The 16,499-nt window shown below is 35.6% G+C and overlaps 1 protein-coding gene across 2 annotated transcripts in view; it reads left to right on the forward strand.

Moving 5' to 3' along the window:
- Window positions 1-3,992: 3,992 nt before the first annotated feature.
- The window catches only part of FMN1 (formin 1), a 183,245-nt gene continuing 170,738 nt past the window's right edge, over window positions 3,993-16,499 (forward strand). For both annotated transcript variants that reach the window (XM_032691135.1, XM_032691138.1), the window contains exon 1: window positions 3,993-4,072. The gene's annotated coding sequence lies outside the window, so the exon portion shown is untranslated. The remainder of the gene's footprint in view (window positions 4,073-16,499) is intronic.

Here is a 16,499-nt window from a genome sequence, read left to right on the forward strand (position 1 = left end):
CATGTAAATCTGTTGGTATGCAGTATATGCCAAACAGTAAACTCCTCCTCTTTACAATACCATAACAGACAAATTGTCTATATTTATAATCATTAGAGAATACTTGAAATTTCTGTGCATTTGTTTCAGATTACAATATGTGAATGAAGCAAGTTTTTTCTTGTTATAATTCCTTTAGTTTCAAATTTTAATTGCCAGAGTTCCTTTAATTTTTTCTTGCACTCAAGTCTGTCAGAGAATACCTCAATATTGATGCGCTGATGAAACCGATCCTACTACTTCACCTTTATCAATGTTTTAGTCACTTAAATACATATTCAGATACATCTCCAGAGAGAACTTTTGCATTAAGTTTTCTGTAACATTTTGTCTGCTTTCTGTAACAATCCTGATTATGTTCCTTTCCCATAAATATAAGTCATTTTTCACCCTGCTCTCAGAATTTTGCAAACACACACTAGCCTTTTTTGTAAGATTGGCTTCCCTCCTGTCCAAAATCAGGTCATTTAATAACAAGAGTTGGCAGCATTTCAAAGTCTTATACTTTCAGGACTTTGAAGATTACAAAGATTCTCCTCTGCTGTCTTTTGAAGTTCCATTTTATTAATCAGACAGAAAGCCATTTTGGTCAAAGTTACTTAATCATTTGGATGATATGGTATAATTTGAAATGGGCAAATCTGTATTTCTCATTAGGATAAAATCTTTGATATTGATGAATGACTAATGGACTGCCAATGTAAACTATAATATTTCTGTATTAGCTGGTTTTGGGTCAAGAATTTATGAATAAACCAAATTCACACAATGCAGTATATATTACTGAGACAGAAAAATGCAGTGCTCAAAAAACTCCCATCCAGTCCATTTAAAAAATGCATTCCAACATATTTTCATTTATGTTGTTCATATAAATAGTACTATTGACTTTTTTCCATATGAAGATATAGATTAATCTAGGTCCTACAAGTCAAATTTTATTAATTTTAATAATTTCTAAGAAAACAGATGGTGTCTTACACTTAACTAGATGATTTTTGTCTATTGATTATGCCAGACAATTATGCCAGAATTGTAATTGGTCTTGTCAAAGATTCAATAAAATTTCACAATTTGTTATCATTATTATTGAGCAAAGTATCTACTGAGTTTTAGATATGAGAAAAAAAAACTGGCAGTGGGGACAGAAGGAATCACAATCTGAAGTTGTAGTTAGTGCATGGGATTCCTGGAGTGATGGCTCATGCTGCTGTTCCAAGGCATGGAATGTTATGGATTAAAGAAGATGACACTAGGGAGATTTGACTGGGTGCAGGAAGAGGAACTGAAGAATAAAGAGTACTGGGCATATATGCTATGCCATAAATACATTCAAGTCAAGAACAGATTTAATTCTTTTGGGTTCAAAAGTGGCCATTCAAATATGCGTAGACAACGAATTGTTGCATTACAGAGCTGAATTTATTGAGAATTCAAAGTATTCATTTAAAGATGAAAATATTAAACCTTATATCCATATTTTACTGAAGTAGCAGCTCTGATGTGCAATTTTAAGACAGGAAAATAAACATATTAAAAAACTGAAACACCTGTTCAGGGATGAGAATTTGCTGCGGGCATGGGAAAAAAAAGGAAAATAAAGCTGGCTTATGCATGATGAAAGCTTTTTGCTTTTTAGTTCTTCAAGTGCAAATAGACTGGTAACAATTGCTTTGGCAGCAAGCTGCAATATATTTCCTACTCCCCTTTTCATATCACACAGTTTGTGTTTTCCTCATGTACCTCTAGGAGGTTACCCATACATTTTTATAAACATTCTTCTGACAATAGTACAGAAAAATATTCATCCTTTGAGAGAAGAGCAGAAAGAATTATAAATATGCAGCTGGTCAGCCTATATTCTCAGTGTTAGTCCTTACAATTTATTTTACACTTAGGTTGCCAGGCATCAAAGTAAATCAGACGTTGCTTCTGAAAATATTTTTGTTAAAGTGTTTCATTGATGATTAGCTATGATTTCTGGTGATACTTTTCAAAATAAAGGAGCAGCCTGAACAGGAGGCAGTTACTCATTCCTTTGTTCCATGATGGTCTTCACTTGTATGAGCCTTCCACACTCTGATAAACTAAGTGATAATAACACTAGCTCCACTCAACAGCTTATTCACTGGAATTTAGCAGTTTACAAAAGTTCCTGAAAGGTTTAAGCAGGAACTACCATTTATTACCATCCACAAAGTCATAGATTAAGAAATTAAAGGGTAGCTGAAAGTAAAGTTTCTTCTAAAGCAGGGTCAGTTTGCATACTAGAGGTAGTGAATAGCTTTCAGTTCTAATTAGTGTATTAACTTAGCAAATAGATGACTTCCAACCTTTAATTTCCTTTTAAAAATGAATGGTTTCAAGTTCTTTTCCAAATACATTCCTACATAAACTCTTTAACACTTGTTTCATATATATCTATACTGCTGTTCTATATAGGGTAAATGAAGCAGAAGGCAGGTTGCATTTATCCTATGACAAGATGAAAAGCTGATTATGCAGATGAGTGCAGATGAAGTGGAAACCTCTCAGAGATTAGGTTTTGCTCTCAGTGTGCCCTACATTGCAGCCTGACATAATTGTTTCATGTTGGTTGCTTTCTGTGAATTCTGTCTCCATACAAACCACATGCTTGCAGAAAGGGGAGTTACTAACAAAGTAATTATTAATCTTTGTTTGAAAATAATAAACATCAGAAGAGCAAGATGTACTTTCAGCCAAGGTTTTTTCCATTCTCTAGTCTGCAGACATATCTCAATATGCAGAGTATGAGCTTGTATAGGTGTCCAATTGATGGTCAGAAAATCTCAGGTAAAAAAGAGAAAACCTCAATTTGCTAAGATTTCAAAAGGAAAGGAAGCTGTGAGAGGTCTAAAGTGATAGGAATCTAATGTTCCCTAGTATTTCAAAGAGAGGTTATGTTTTCTGCTTAAGTTCAGCAAAATCATAACTGTTTATGAGAAATCAGCACCATGAGCTAATAAAGAATAAACTAATTAATGAAGCAGAACCAATGTGACATTTTCAGGAGACTGGAGGTTACAGTGCAATGTCTGAATACTGAGAAGGGTCTTAAACACCAATGGTAATCAGAAGACCATTTCTTTCTCCCAATTGCGTTGGCTACTAGAAATAATTTAACCCTAACTCTGTTACTTCTGAATTGTCTCTAATATTTTTTCCTAAGTAAGTTGTTCCAAAGACCTTTTGCTTTTTCTATGGTGTCCTCTAGAATGGAAAACTTTCAGAGACCAGTAGAAGGAAGATTACTTGTAGAAAAGTAACATTTGGACTAATAAGCTGTCCTTGCTCTATCTAAAACTCTATTCTTTGAAATAGCTAGGTATTTTACGAGGTGGTTTAGGAATGCGGCTTGTATTTACCTCTCTAAGCAGTGCTAAGAGTAAAGGGAAGGACTCCTTGTCCTCTAATGTCGCAGCTGAGAGTTATGTCTGACTTGCTTGAGGGCTGTATTGCAATTACTGGGGTGAGCGGTAGGGACAGGATTGGCAGCGATGCTCTTCCAGGAGCAGAACAGATTTGACGGATTATGCAACGGCTGTTAATGACAAAAATAAGCAGGCTGACGCCTTGATGCGTTGGTTTCCCCCGAGCCCCCGCTCTGCCGGAGCTCCTGTCTGGGGACACAGTAAGCGGCGCAGGAGCGGGGCCCTCCCGCCGAGGGCCGGGCCGGAGCGGCACCGCCCCGCGTGCCCCGAGGGCCCCGTGCCCGCCGCCGTGCCCCGCGCGGAGCGTCCGCGCGCCGCCGCGCAGCCCGCCGATTGGTCAGACGGCCTGTCAGTCCTGACGCCCCCCCCGCCGGGAGCGAGCGGCGGGGCGCGCGCACAGCGCGGGGCTCCGCGCCGGGAATTAGCCGGGAGGCGGCAGCGGTCGGGGGGAGGAGGAGGGGGGGGTGGCCGGGAATAGCGCGGGGCAGCTGCAGTTCTGCAGCTACTCGGCATCCTGTGTCCTCCCCTGCGCCTGAAACAGCAGCAGGAGCATCGCAGCCCGGGGCGCTGCTTCTCTCAAGGTAATACTCCTTCGTTCGCTTGCCCACCGCTCTGCCCATCTGCTCCGTTCCCCCCAGTGGCTCTGTCGCAATCGAGTGGATTACAAAATAAACCCACTAACTCAAGACTGCGGGAGGGGGTCTCTTTAGTCCTCGTTAGCATCTCATCTGCTCTCTCGGTGGTTATTTTTAGATAGCTTCTGCGGGATCACGAGGGCTGAGATCTCTTAGTTTCTCTTGCAGTCCTAAGAAAGTCCGTAGCTTTCCTCCTTCCCTCTTTCCTGCCTGGGCTATTAGTGTAAATTATTACTGAATTACTTTCCCCCGCCACAAAATGACTCTTAAAACTCTTTTTCTTCTAGTCTGATGTGCGGGATACGTACAGATAAGCGGGGAATGCGGATTGTTATAATTCTCTAAAATTTGATGGGTGCAAATGCCATCAAATGCGCTCAGGAGGGCAGATGAATGGGAAACACGTGATTAATATTTACAGCGTTCAGACAGTCTGTTACTGTTGCAAAGCTTATCGGAGTCACCGTTGCAGATGAGGTTAATGAACTGTTATCCTGCCTTAGAATGCATTTGTGTACTGACATCTGCTAATATCTTTTACATGCAGGAAAAGGACACATACTGACGTTCTGGAGAAACCCTTCTCTTGCTGTTTTGCACACTCTCCTTTTTCGAATGCAATATTAAATCACATTATGATACAACAGAGAGTTGGTCTGGGAACTGTATATAATTAGTTCTTCCAGCTGTCCCACAGTCTTGTCTTGTGATACTTGTTTTCTCAAGAGTGTAGCAGGAATCATAATGAGTCCTTACTTTTCTTGTAGCTTCACAGGAAATCTGTCGATTTTAAAAAGGAGCTGAGAAATTACAGAGAAGTTTTGGTTATGTTTCTGGTTTTAGTTATTTATTTTCACCCATCCTTTGAATTGTTCATGATGGTTTAATAATCATTTTACTTGTAGAAATGTCTTGTGCAAGTGTTATCATTAAACCATTCTGTAGACATTTAAAGATATCTCTACAAGTATACCAGTAGTATTCCTATGAAGTTTAGGTAAATTGCACGTAATATTCTGACGTTTTCACCTTTCAGGTAGTTTGGACTGTACTTGCAGGTGAATTGGCTTGTTTGGGTAAGTTTCAGCAGAAACAGTTAAACAATTTTGGATTAAATGGAAAGTGGAAGAAAGAATAACTGCTTTTTGTATTACTGTGAAAAAGAAACTGTCAACCCATAACATCATTAAATTAATTTGAAGGACCGTAGTCAGAATGTCTAGAGATAGAAAGTTGCAGTTTGGTATGAATCAAACTATCGTGTGAGCAATGGAAATTAGTTTTGAGTTCAGCCTATCTCACTAAAAGTCAAGTGCCATGAACATGCATGTTCCTGTATGGTTTTTTTAATAGCTGTATGTGTAAGGTGTACAGCTACATGGCCATGGGTGACTTAATCATGTGGTAAGTAGAGAATAGGACAATGTTTCCCTAACATTTTGCAACTTGTTAAGATTGAAATAGAGGCATGGGGAAAAGATTAGACTCTCTGTAGAGGTTTTCTTACCTAGATAGCAATTTCCAGAAAATTTGGAATTTTCCTTTCAGTTTCTCTTTACAGATTTTCGTATCTCTAAAGAGGAAGTGATAGGCAAATACCAAATAAAAATTGGGAAATGTCTGTTTTTAAAAATAAATGCCAAGGTAATGAGTGTCAACTTTATGCTGACATTTGTCAGGATATAAAAATATGGTGAAGAGACATTTCTGTCTGGGATATGAGGAACTGCAGGGTGTTTTTTTTTTGGTTGGGTTTGGGTTTTTTTGTTTAACTAGGAAAAGGCCTAGGGCCTTTACAATGTCGTTTAACAGGGTGATCTTTTCTTAAGCTTTGGTCCTGCTTTAACTTGCTCAAACAACATGTTTGAAAATGGAACCAAAAGTCAAAAGCAGCCTATGCAAATAAACACAAATTAAACTCTCTAGAGAGTGGTCAAGAGTAGGAAAAGAAAAGCAAGAACAATCATAGATGTCTTTGTTAAGACTTGAGGGTTGGATGGCTTTTTGCTGCTTGCTATAGTATTTAGGAGCTGAATGAGTTCAGTTCTTAAAAAAAATTTTCCATATGCCTTTGTGTTACTGTTTTCAAAAATTAGCATCCCTTTCTCCACCCTATCTTCTTCAAATATGAGGAAGTTAGTCAGCTTTAAATTTTTCTTTAGCTCTTTTGATATGAAATATATTGGTTTTCTACCTTTGAGCTCGTATGACTTGAAAATATATATAATCTGAATGTATATTCCATTAGCTTTTAAGTATCAGGAAGAGTGCCAAAAACGCAAGAAACTGGCCATCTTGGAGTGATAAAATAGATATAACTCAGTGGACTCTGAACCTTAATCAAGTATAAATAGTTTCTAACATTTCAGCATGTTTTATATATTTAGACATTACTCCTTGATGACAGGCTCTCTTTTTATTGTTGATATGTCACTGCTGTAGTTTGTAGTTGTGACTTGCACATATTTGGGAGACAGTAGGAGCAAAGACTGCATTAATATTTTAGTGACCAAGCAGAAGTTTGTTCTTGTCATTTTTTGTTGATTTTTTTAAAAATCTGATTGTATGTCTAATGATCAGAATAGTTCAACCCTCCTCTGTGGCAGTGGAGTCTGTAGAGCCTAGATCTGCCTGCAATCCGAGGGAGGTTTTTTCTTTTTGCCGTGATCACTTAGCAGTCTCATGCCATTTCATTACATCTTTCCAGAATAATGTTTGTGATTTTGCTTGCCTGTAAGTGTTGCCAGACTAGATATATGTGGCGATAATGGAGGGTTTAGTATCTTCACAAGACCATATATGTTTTGTTGATTTGGGCCCTTAGAAAATTACATAGAGCCTTTAAATTCTTACTATTGAATTGCTTCTGTCCTCCATTTAGAGAGTCATTGAGTCTTACAGATTATTTTAAATGGCATTACTAAAATCTTGAAGTAAAATCAGTATTTATTATGTTAAGATTTGACAATTTTCTCAAAGACATTCTTTTTATCCTGCAGTATTGTAAGCTTATTACATTGAAATACTGTGTCTTCATGTGTTAATCTTATTGCTTTTTTTCCCATGAGGGGTTTCATGTTGCTTAAGTTATAACCCCCTTGGGGGATCTATGCAACCTGTTTAATCTTAAAATAATTTGAGTTTTATAAACCCTTTAAAACATTATTATTGGTAAAAGTGCATTTGGTGTTGACAGACTTGCTGAGTTTAATAAAAATTCTGTGTTCCATGATAGGACACAGACCAAGAAAATTGCTATGACATGTAAACAATTAACCATTTTCAAGACTTTTAAAAAGGTTAATTCATTTGCACTTAGGACTAGTAAAGCAGACTAAATGTATATCTAAACCCCAGTACTTAATATTCTTACTTGTTCAACAGGCCTTTGGAAAACCTATAATCTCTCCTAGCAGTTGGATTTATAATTTTTTTGTTAGTTGTAGTCATACGTCAAAACCATTTAACTATGGATGAAATTCTGCTAGAAGGAAGTTGCGCTGAAGAAAACAAATGCAACCATAGTTCTCTGATTTAACACTTTTTTGTTTGAAGTGTTAATATGGTCATCTCAATTATAACCCATTTTATTTAGTACAGCCAAGGTTTTCAAAACTTGAATAATAGAGTTTTTGAAACAACTCAAGATTCCTTAACACTAAAGTAATTTCAAGACCAGTAAAATTTTTGAAGGGGGAAAAGTTAAAAATATTTCTGAGTTTATTCTCAACCATTGCATTTTTTTTTTAAATATGGATAGTTAAAAATAGATTTGTTAACTTGTCAAATACATTATTCCAGAAAATTGTTCTTGATTCGTAAGAACTTACTGGGGGGGCAGTGGTTTTGACCTTTAGTTACAGAAAAATATATTTAAAACCTGCTGGATTTTATGGAGGGGTTCTTCTAAGGGTATAAAATGTTGTTATGAGAAGATTTTTTAATTGCTGTTATTGTTCTTTAAATTCCATTTCTCTTTTGTCTTCAGCAATGAAGCCTCCTTAACACTTGCACCTCCTTTTGCACCTGGAATTGCTTCCCTTGCTCATGAAATAGCTCAAACATTTACAGTAACATAGCCTTTTAGTTTTCTTCTTTGCTTTCCTTAAATACTGTATTGACTTTAAACTTCAGAATATATGGGCCACCTGTGTCTCTCAAAGTAATGTTTGGTGAAAGATCTTTGATCTGAAAGGCTATGTACTAAATGCTTCGTTTAAATATCATCATGACACTGACAAGCATAGGCATTCAGTAATTAAATAAATAAAAATGTACTTTCTTGCTTTAGAGAACGTAAAGATATTAATACAATACAGAACAAGATACAGTTCTTTTTGAAATGTTGGCTGTCTGGACAAGCAAAATTAAAGCTTTTGGATAAAGATTAACAAGACAACCATTGTTTTATATAAGAAAGGTTTATTTAATTCACTTTGGTTTTCTGTAGAAATCCTATACTTGCTACCAGAAGTGGAAACAAATTACTGTGTATCCTGTAAAACTTACCCATTGATAAAAATTGTTTTATTTTAGGGAGTGTATTTATCTAAGTTAAAACTGGAAAAAATCATGTGTGCAGTTTATGACCCAAGTCTAACATGTACAAATATGATATTGCAAGTTCATATCTTTTTTTCACTATTAGTGTGATTTGGCTTTTGTTTTACTTTTCCTGATAATATATTATGTTTCTGTTGAAATATATAAAGATTACATTTTAGACACGTGAATAGAGGTCTGTACAAACTTGTTTGGTCTAGTATAGTTTTTTGTTTGTTTGTTTATTACTTGAAAAGCAGCTGACTATTAATTAGTGCAACTTTTCATTAAGACCTCTGTAACATGAGACAAAAGATTTTTTCCTTTTGCCTGTAATTAATTTTTACATCACTATGAGAGTTCACCTGAGTATTAGCCATGATCTCCTGTATACATGTACAGTGGTTTTCTATTTTAAGTTACAAAATTTCATTGAGAGTATTCATCTTAGGTACAAAAGATGTAGGGAAGGTGTTAGTGATGTTGTAGGGGAGGCTTATTTGTCTGAATAAGGTGTATATATTATATTAATGCAAAATCAGTAAAGCCCAGAATATCATGTAATTCTGTTATTGAGGAATGAACTCTGTCTTTATTTTAAGATAGATTAGGTAATTCTAAAATTTATTTTAATTTCCAGATTTGGCAAAATACTCTTTTCACAGAATATTCTGAGTTGGAAGAGACCCTCAAGGATCATTGAGTTCAACTGTTGAGTGGCCTGTACAGGGACAGAACCCACATCCTTGGGATTAGTAGCACCATGCTCTAACCAGCTGAGCTAATCACAGGTTTTCTTACCAGCAAGGAGAGTTTGGGATATTGTTTGTTTACTTCCTTGTTTATAAGTATCTTTTGAATCCCGTTGAATCCTAACAGTTTGAGTACGTATCTTCTGTGTAAGGTGAGAGTGTAAGTTCCAGTTGCCATGATAATATTGTACTTGCTACCTTCTGAATTTTGGATAGATATGCTGAACAGATTTTCATTTTCTGTATGTGGTAAGAAATGAAGAAGACATGGTCTGGAATATGGTGGAGATGTCTTTGGTCTTCACTGAGGAAGGCAGAAATTAACTGCTGTGCTGGGTTGGACTGAGAGACCTAGGCCAGGAGGGCAGCCTCATTCTTGGAAGTGCTGTAATATCTATTAGCTCCAGGAATCTTCTTTAGGAGAGAAGATATGGGGATCAGTGTTGGTATTTGAAGTAATATGGCTTGTATTTCATTTATCATGAAAAATGGAGCTCCTTTCTGTTTAATCTGTCATGTAAAATAATCTTGTTTTTCTGATACTCAGTTAAAAAACCCAACAAGACTGATTACTACGAGCTACATTAAAGTTGTTCAGGCGTTTTTCATTATAAGACTCTCAGTTATAACTTTGTGACACTCTGATTATTTCAGCTTCAATTGTCCATACCAAATACTGCCTCCTGAAATGTTTTTCCTTAGGAAAATCTCAGTAAAATACTAAGGCAACGTTTTTTACAAGTAAAGCTGGAGAGATGGGGTGAGAAATGACAAATATAACTTTGATTGTGCTATAAGCTATTAAACTCATTTAAAATCTTTAAATTCTGTAAGAGTTGCTGTTGCTGTCACTTAAGAAAGTCTCCCTTATTTATAAGGCTGTGAATTTTGGTAATGACATTTTGCTTCAAATTCTATAGGCTGGATGTATCTTTCTCTGGAATGCAGTGTTTTTAGTGGTACTTTGCATTCCAGAGGCAAACTGAAAAGAATGTTTTTTGTGATATTTTCCTTTTAGTTTGCCTCTTCAGCAGTCAGGAAACTCTGTTCTAGTCCAAAAGAACTGGAAGAAGGACAATAGACTTATCTGCTCCGTTGGTTTTTTTCCCCTGCCAAATGCCTAGGAATGAGATGGAGAGTGTAAAAACCTGACCGAAGTGTAGAGGGATTTTATTTGTTTGTTTAAAAGCATTATTTCTTGAAATAGTCTGTTTCAGACTGGCCATTACTGTGTTAAGAGTGATTTCTTCAGGATATGTGTGCAGATCGCCTTTGTTCTTTCTCTCCTTTAATGTCTGCTGGTTTGCTAGTTAACATACTTACTACATTAAAGACTTTTCATATTTATAATAGCCATTGCAGATTTTTTTTTATTAGCAACCTCTTAAACAGTGAAATCGTTGAATTTGTGATGGAAATCTCATTTGGTAACTTCTTCCAAACTAGTCATCTTTGTCAAACAGATTTTGGACATTTTTGCAGTGTGTGGTTGAATTCTGCCAACACAGTTTCATGAAGACATGTTGTGTGACATCTTTGATTTTTTTTTTAACTTGCTGACGCAGTTGTGCCAGGAAAAAAATACATACTGCTTTGCTAAATTGAAGTAGGCTACACTGGATGAGAATTTTCATGTCAGTCTCCTTTGGGGAAGACAGGTCTGTTTGCTTTCTGAAACTAAAATTGCAAAAGGTGTATTAGCACAGATAAAAATTTAAAAGAGAAGAAAAAAAAATCCACTTGCACAAATTATATTGTATATTTCCAAATAATCGCAGGTTATATTCAGAAAGTACTGTGAGTAAGAAACAAATGTATTACTTGCTATCAGAGTTTCCATTAGCGTCTGCTGGTGCTCCCAGTGCACTTCCATTTCAGTTTCCTTAGTCATAATACTGTTTGCCTCTGCAAGGTTCAACTCATGCCCTAACAAAGCTCTTCAACAGAACAGAATTATTTGTCTTCCTTGAATCGCTAGTTGTTCCAAGCCATTATTTCCTTCTTTGTACTCAAGTTCAAATGTAGACCTGACAGGAAATTATTTTCTTCTGAAAGAAGAAATGATACATTACATTTCTTACTCAACCTGCAGTGTAGTAGTAAAACTCTTACCTGGATATTTAAAATAAATATTAAAAAATAGAAACTTTAAGTATTACATGCCCTTTTCTTTTAAATTTCCCCTACTCTTTTTACTGTTCAAGAACAGTGTTATCCAGGATTTTTTTAAAGATGTATTATTTATTTATTTATTTTCCATCAGTTTAATTTTTTCTAGTGTTGAAAAATTCAATGGCTGTTCCTAATTTTTTCCTTTTTTAAATTTTATACTTAACTATGTCAGAAAATGGGTTTGAGGAATTAGAGGAATAATCCTATAAATTTTTACATATTTCTTAGTAGTTTCTATGTGTGCTCCATGGTTCTCTCTTCTTTTGTTCGTTTTCCTTATTGCTGTTCTCTCTTTTGTAATAGTGCATTAACAGGCCAAATTGAGTTTAAGTCTTTGACCCTCTTAACACTTCTGTGAAATGATAATGTTCTGTTTCAACTGTAATCATAAGCAGAATATAGTGTTTTAAAAGAGCTTTCTCTACGTGATCTTCATTGCAGTATCATTGTTAAAATGTACATCAGCTTTTAGATAAAATATAGATATTATAAAGCCTGTAATTATCACTCATTTCAACATTATGACTCTGTATAGTCTCATGTGTAGCTTCCTCTTTTGTTAATAAACAGTGATGGGTTGTGTTTCAGAGAATGTGAAGAGAGTGATACAAATTACTTCCTTAACAAAATTATGAAAACTGCAATACATTTTCATGTTTTACAGGTCATGGGCAAAAAGTTGGGATATTATTTGTGTGTTATAAGAGATTTCAGTAAGATGCTTAATCTAGATGAAAGGTATATAAAATATGTGAACTCTGAGATGCATTAGGTGACAAAATTTAATAGGAAATCTAAAAGTGCATGTTATCTGGAGATTATAATTGCTTTTCATATGTGTTCCATCTATTCTCATCCAAGGGAGTTTTAATACAGAAAGGGTTCTTTTGTCATGTGATTACCCTACATCCATTTCTTTGATTCCTGTTGTATAGATCAGCTCACCAGTTAGAAATGATTTACCAAGGCTGTCTTGTGGCCTCAGAGAGCCTTGAGAGCCTCTGAGAATCCAGAAGCATTTGTTTGTGGTGGTTCTTCACATATATGGCTTTAGTGGGGAAGTACTGGAGTGAAAATGAGACTTTGTGGTTGCAGAATTTAAATGTCCTGGTCTTGTCATATGTTGATATTACACTCAATATTGCACTCCACTGTTGATATTGGAACCCAATAAGAAAGAAGATAGTTTACTTATTTATGCACTCAATTCTGTTGTTTTAAAGGCTACATAAACTACCTGACCCATCTATACTATGCAAATGGCCATTTAAGTTTTATAAGTTTTATAAGTATATGTACCTTGGAAGGTACATTTGGCTCTAATGCATCAGAAGTGCTGGGTAACCTGGAGTTTCTATTAGTGTTGCAGGAACACCATTAGTTCAGCTAATTCGCTGAAGCCTGTTAACAGTTTGTGAATCAAGGGTTTCTGCCTAATATAATGTCCTATAGGTCTGAAATGTCATCTTGTATTTGCATACCTTTTAATCATAAACAATGGGAAATTTCCTTACAAAATATTCAAATCGGTACTTTCTAGTCAAGGCTGATCTAGCAGAAAGAAGTTCTTCATGCTGGTCCTGCCTAGGCTAACACGTGTTACTTCAGAAGTGTTAGTCTGTAAAAGCTGTATTGAGTAATTTTTTGTGTTGGAAGAAAGATCAAGAATCATTTGGCTCAATATTTTGCTGGAAGTAGGTACAAAGAGTGATATGGTAACATATATTTTTTAAAGTTAGTTTCTGTTCTGGGGATTGGAATTTTTCCATTTTTCAGAAAGATGGGCATGCTAGAGGAGCACTTACAGGAAAATATCTTGCGTTGTTGAGATGGACTGTTGGTTTGTCACTAGGCATAGAAAATGGGTAATGATTTGAGTACTCAAAGTTTTGTATTTGAGAAGAGAGGTTTCAAGCACGTATTTATGTCTTCAGAAATCTTTGATTAGCTCTGGCATTTTACAGTTAAAGGGGTGTTTTCCACGTTCTGCTGCCCGCTTTAACATCTTCCCTCCTTGTTTTTCTCTTTTCTATTTTGAGCTTCTGTTTCCTGTCATTCTGTCTTTCAAATACAAAATCATATAGGAAAGGGGTCAGCATTAAAACATGGATATTAAGGAGTATAATTTAAATAGGTTTTTTTTTAAGTTTGATAGTTGATTTTTAATAGGGATTTCAACACAAATATCAGGAGAAACATTTTTACAGGAAGTATAATGCTGGAAACCTTCTTTTATTTTTTGGGACCACGTATCTCCTGTAAAATGGAAGCTACTAACACAGGAGTATGTCAGCCTTTTTTGGAAGGAATACTGTGGAGAGCTAAGCTGTTTTACAAGCAACCATTATTAAGAACTGCACTGAACAGGAACCATCAGTTTCAAGGACACCATTGACATTATATACATCTCATCATAGGAGCAAAAATCTGAACAAAGGGACTTTCTTTGTACAACTGAAAATATTTGTCAGGAATTGTGATCTTTTCTAGAGAAGATCACTGTACTAAAAATATTTTATTACTCAGAAACTACACTCTTATTGACTTCAATAGAAGTCAATAATTTCTGTATAATTCTAGTTTTGCAGTCTAGACATCTTTTAAACATTTTTAAGGCCAGGTGGTGTGAGTAATACGTGTATTTTACATTTGTTTTCCAGCCTGGCTAGTCAAACATAACACACATTTTTAATATAAATGGTGAGCATAAGTTCTAAACCCCAGAGTATCATCCCTACTTTCTTCCATCTCCTGTGCACTAAAAAGGTAATAAGCATATTTGCAGCTATTTCAGGGGATACAGTGGTCTATAAAGCTCCAGAAACAAGTTCGGGGCAGTTTAGCTACTGAGAATGTATTTGTTTCTAGTGAGGCACCATCATGTTATTCAGTCCACCATAAAATTTTAAAAACAATTTTAATTAACTTTACATGCCTTGTATAGATTATCTTTTTGTTAAATTATGGCTTCATGTTTCAAGAGTTTGGATGTCCTCATCTTCAGATCACAAAGATGATGTATTCAGAGAGCTGGGTTTCAGATTTTTTGTTTCATGGACTTGGTCCTGGATTTTGTGGTTGTTGGTGTGGAAATAGTTGGAACAGAATGACACAGCCAAAGGTTGCATTTATGGTTAAAAATTGGTTTTGGTATAAAAAGCTCTGCATTGAGGATTAACTTAATGACTTTCAACCCTGTGTTTTGTGTTACTGCTTTATGTTTCATCTGAATTTGTTGGCAAGATTGTAATATGCTTTAATACTTCCCCTGTACCGTTACATGAGATCTGAAATTTAATAAAGCAGTTCTCTGTCTGGCATAGACTCTGTTTTGTATTCCTTAACACTCTCTTTGCTACTGTAGATCAGTACTTGCAAAGTTGAGAAGAGCAGTATTTTAAACTGCTATTGCTAACAATACACGCTATCATTCTAACCATTATACAAATACTTAAATACTCTAATTTTGGTGGGATTTTTGCTTGTGGTGTTTGCGTTTTTTTGTTGTTATTTTGTTTTGTTGTTGCAACAATCCAGGAAATACAGTGTAGGCTTAGAGTTGGAAACTTCATGTTACGAATTTTTTTTATTTATGTCTAAGCTGCTGCAAAGAGCTGTAATATTTTGCCCTTAAGAAGAGATAATAACTTTTTATCTTTCTAATGATAATATTTATAAGTCAAATGATAATTTGAAAGAACCGGAGAAACATGAGATTTTAAGCAGAAGAAGAAAATGATGGAGGTTGTCTCTGCTTGTATCTATCAAACAAAACAAATACTATGGTAGTTTCATTTCAGTTTCTTCGAACTTGTGACGTGGAACAAGCTCTTCTGTTCAGTTTTTTACTACCTTTCTTGTACCATGCTTTTTCTATTGTGATGTGTTAATTAGCTACATAACAGCACAGAAAGTTAGCCATGGTGTGCTCAGAAACAGGTTGTCACTTAATGACAATTAGATACTAGGGAGAGCTGGGAAAGTTAGGAGTTTCAATTCTTGCTTAAGTATCAGGGAAAGGAGGAAGACCATCTGTCCTGCAGAGCAATAAATGATGCATCCTCCTAGAGAGAAAGAACTGCAGCACTGGACTCCTGGCTTTCTAAGAGAACATTTTGAACAGCAAAATGAATAGATGTGTTGCTGTTAGACTTTGAGGGCCACTAAATCTGGACATTTTTTGTTGTTACACTAAAAAAAAATATCCATCAGCAGAGCAGGTTTGCTTCTCAGCTACCTATTTAACACTCTCAGCTGTTCTTTCCAGCTTTTAGATATCTCTGAGTAGTTGCTTTTCTCCTTGAAGCAGTATTTCTCACAAACCCATTGCTCTGCTACTACTCCTTGGAAAGCTGCATGAGAGAAACAATTGGGAATTATGCTGAATATTGCTTTCATTGCTCCACACTATGTGTTCTGTAGTTAAAATTTTACCTGTGTGTGCTTTGCCTGAATGTGGCTTTAATTTACAACAGTTCACTCCTTGTTTTGCAATGGAAGTAATGAAGGTAATTTTATAAACAGATTGCAAGGTGAACAGAGAAGTCGGGGACAGGTATTGTAATTATGTTCGAAAGTCCTTAACCAGTTTTCTTCTTTGACATAATTCTTCTGTTAGTTTCTTCTAGTGCTTCTGCTTCTATAGCAGGGAGTTCACTTCTTTGTTTTCTGATGGAAGATTATAAAAAGGTTGAATAAGGTGATGAAGGCAGTGAAATTAAAAGGTTTTCTTAGTAATGAATGTATCTATTAATAGAAATAAGCTTCAAAATACCGGTAAACAGTGCAGCACATGGTATAACATTATCTTTTAAATCAATTCTGTTTAGATACAGAATATGTAATTGCCCTAATAGTAAAAAAGTCTTCTTTCTGTTATTACTATTGTTACTATTACTGATTTTTTC

Source organism: Chiroxiphia lanceolata, chromosome 6 (genome assembly GCF_009829145.1).
Source record: "Chiroxiphia lanceolata isolate bChiLan1 chromosome 6, bChiLan1.pri, whole genome shotgun sequence".
Taxonomy (NCBI): Eukaryota; Metazoa; Chordata; class Aves; order Passeriformes; family Pipridae; genus Chiroxiphia; species Chiroxiphia lanceolata.